Source organism: Camponotus floridanus, unplaced genomic scaffold (genome assembly GCF_003227725.1).
Source record: "Camponotus floridanus strain SB8 unplaced genomic scaffold, Cflo_v7.5 scaffold3, whole genome shotgun sequence".
Lineage (NCBI taxonomy): Eukaryota > Metazoa > Arthropoda > Insecta > Hymenoptera > Formicidae > Camponotus > Camponotus floridanus.
Genome location: NW_020229436.1, coordinates 7,088,780 through 7,092,794, shown reverse-complemented (window position 1 = coordinate 7,092,794; position 4,015 = coordinate 7,088,780).

Sequence of the window (4,015 nt, the reverse complement as noted above, 5' to 3'; positions counted from 1 at the left end):
ATTCAGTAATATTCAATAACATTCTATAGCTTTTTATAGAACGTACAAAAGAAATAATATATTTTAAATATAATATTCTAACAATAATATTTTAAATATAAAATAATTTTTTAAATAATTGCACAATTTTTTAAAAATTACTTATTGCCAATATATCCTTGTAATATTTGTTTATTACATATTCATATAACGCGTGTCTATTCGTGTGTATACATGTATATGCGATGTATGTGAGTGTTATGTGTTTTATATTCATGATATATCCCAGCAAACACCAAGTAACATTTATATAATTGTTTGTTATAATTTCGCAATATAACTGTTACATAACATGTAACAGTTATTTTTTCTAGTGGGAAATTACAACTAACAATTATACAACTGTTATTTGGCGTCTGTTGGGCTGTATGTTTGATATATGTGTGTTTATGTCATAAGCAAATTTCATAACCTTAGATAAAAAAAATTATTGTCTTACAATTAGTTTTATATCGAAGAATATTTATTGATACAATGTAATGAGAAACTTGTAAATATGTGAAATATACATAAAAAGTGATTTTAAGAGCCAGATTACATGAGCGCTCGCGTATTATTTTTAATTTTCCTCACGATATTGCGGCAAAGCGAAAAGCACATTTCGTCGTCCCTTGTGCGTAATATAAATATTGACTTGGGATATGAGTTTGGTCAGATTGTCTGGACTATATCCTGTCTGGTTACAAACATGCGCGGTTCAGATTAGACACGCAAGGGGATTCGACCAAGATTATTTCGTTGCGACCTGACTTTTTATCTACGAACCCCTCCCACGCACGCGTATATTTAATTTGAATAATTTTATATAATGTGAGAAATGCGATTACGATGAATCTCGTTTGAGCGATAATCGACGATGATGATGATTCTCACTTTGCTCGTCGAGTTTTTGCAAAAAAAATTCGCATAATACGCATGTAACCCGCGTAATCGTCCAGCAATAAAATGCTTTTGCTCGCGTTACACGCGAAACGGTACAAGAATGATGCAAGAGCAGTCGCCTGTGCTGGCGAAAAAAGAGGTTCTCCTTAGTATTTCAAATTTATACGGTCTTCAATTACCAAAAAATGTGGTTCGGAGGCGAGCTCGTCGTCGTCGGCGTCGGCCGTTGCTTGCAGATATTAAAGTAAATGCGTTGTAACGGGTTGTAAGCGGTTCTCATTCAGGTACAAAGCGGCCGAACAGGACCATAAACAGAGCTGAGCAGATTCATCATTATTTCTGTTTCTTTTTTTTCGCTATGTCTCATTGAAGCTTTTTCACACTTTTATTGCTGTTTTAGAACATGAAGAGTGTCGCAATTTAATAAATTATAATAATAATGTATACATAAGGCATTAATAAGCTATTTATTTATCTTTAAGTCATTTATAATTTAATAAAAATTACTGTTCCTTATGCGCAAACTTTTTTATTAATTAAATTTTGTAAGAAAAAAATAGAGAAATTTTCTACGAAAATATTGAGGATCCCATAAAATAGAAAAATTTTTAAATGTTAATTAATTAATTAATTTTTAAATATTGATTATTAATTTTAAATGCGTTATACATTGTATACATTTGATTACATATTGGTGGAAAATTCCGATCTTTGCTATATTAATAGGTTAAATAAAGAGAAAAGATTAATAATTCTCATTAATGATTGCAATGCATTCGATCGGTAGCTTCATTATCCCACACCATGATTATTAGAAGAAACAGTACGTTAAATTATCACAATCGTAATTAATACACTTTAATGCGCGTATCGTAGATTTAGAATCAAAGGAACCATGATCCAAATAAGAACAGGAAAGAATCTTAATAGATCTTAATTAATAAAATTATATTATCACAAATAATAATTCAATTAATGCTAATGAGTTTATATGAAAAAAAGATCTCTTGGCAAAATTACTCGGCCTAAATTTGTGATCTGTTAAAAAATTCCAAGCCAAAATTCAAGAAAAGAATTAAATATATAATTACTAGAGTACATCGAAGATTAGAGATATTATCATTTTTAAGTATCAAATGTAAATCTGACTTTATAAAAAATAAAAATAATAATAACTTATCATTTTACGCACAACATAAGAATAATAATAATACTAGTGAATATTATCTTAAAGAATCACTAATAATAAGATCATTAATAATATATCGATTATATATATATATAAAAATACACAAAAAATACAAAATAAAATAAAAAAATAAAATAAAAAGTAAAATAAAAAAATACAAAATGTACACATGAGTATTTCAAAAATATTGACTGGAGCAAATTGTATATACAAAGGATTATAAATATTTTTATTCGTTATATTGAATACCTTATTACAATCGAGCATTCTTACCTACGATTTATATAATAATATACGTATACGAAGATAGAAAAAAGTATTTAATAAAAAAGATTTTCGCGTCGCTGCACATATTACGTGAAAATATGTATTGTCCAGTCTTCATAAAAGGTCCGCCTATAATCATGTCGCATTGATCGAGGATTCGACCAATTAATCAATCAATGATTACGCATGAAACAGCGGACGCAGAAATAGTATATCCGCGTGTTATACTTATAAAAATATACTATACAGCGTTAATTAGCGATTAACAATATTAATTAACTTAACTTAGCGATACAAAATTTGATTATAGGATCATAGGCGATCTTTCAGCAGGAAGTAACATTTGAAATGCGATCGCTGATTTCTCTCTCTCTCTCTCTTTCTCTTTCTCTAGCATTTAAAAAAAATCCGATCAATTGCAAAACTTTGCGCTTAATCAGAGACTTGCTCAAAAATAAAATCTAATCTACTCGAGGCTCAAACCTAATCTATATAAGTAGAAATATATAACATTTCTTACTATTTTGTTATGAGTCTTATATAAATAAAAAAAGGAGCAAATGGATAAAAAAGCTAAGGTACATATGATTTAGACATTATATTAATCAATATGCATATCAAATGTAAATAGTGTCATTTAATGAAATGGATTGGATGAGAGAATTGATCTCAGTGTAAATACTATCGCGCTTTTTAAGTTAGCGATTTTAAGTTAGCAAATGCTCTTTAGTTATAAGATTGTTGCTTGGAACCGATTGCGATCTTATAATCAAAGAGCTAATTTATTTATTTTTCAGGAATTGTTTCGGCAACAAAAATAAAATCGAGGGACATGTAAGGTTGAATATTTTCACTTTTGACATCAGATAAGGGTTAAAACTTGCGCGTTTAAAAACAATTTAAAAAGAATATAACCCGCGATTATCCTATAATTGAAATAAGGATTTTATAATTGAAAAATATCGTATATAGGATACAGTAAAAAATAATTTATATATTGAATCGCTTAGAAAGTTCATAGTGCTTTTTATAAAAAAATAAAAAATAATATACCTCTTATATATTTCTCTTTATATATTCGATAATCTTTATGCTTTATTGTTTTTGTTGACGATCTTTTATTATTTTTAAATAAACCTTAAAAATCTTTCTGAAGCTATTTTTTAGAGCGAAAGATACCAATGTTAGATTTCGCAAGTTTTTACTGTTAAAGAATTTCTCAAAAATTAATAAATAATAATCAAATATTAATCTTAATTAATCTAATTAATAAATAATAATCAATATTAAATCTTGTAAACATCTAGTATAATTTAGCGTAGATTATTTCAGTTTAGCTGCATGAATTTTCGATGCATTCTGCAAAGAAACATGAGATTGAACATTACTTTAAAAAAAGATGACGCTTTTTTATTATTCAATTCTGGATGCTTCTCGTCACAATTATTATATTATTTTCAGTCGGTTAAATTTCGGGATATAAACTGTTTGAAATAATCAGTTTTAAATAAAGCTTCAACGAACAGTTGATTAAAAAATAAACATAATTATAAATAGCATCTTTCTTTCTTAATTGTATGACTTTTTGCCTTTTTAATAATAAAAAAGTATCGTTAGAAAAAAATGTATCTTACTTTT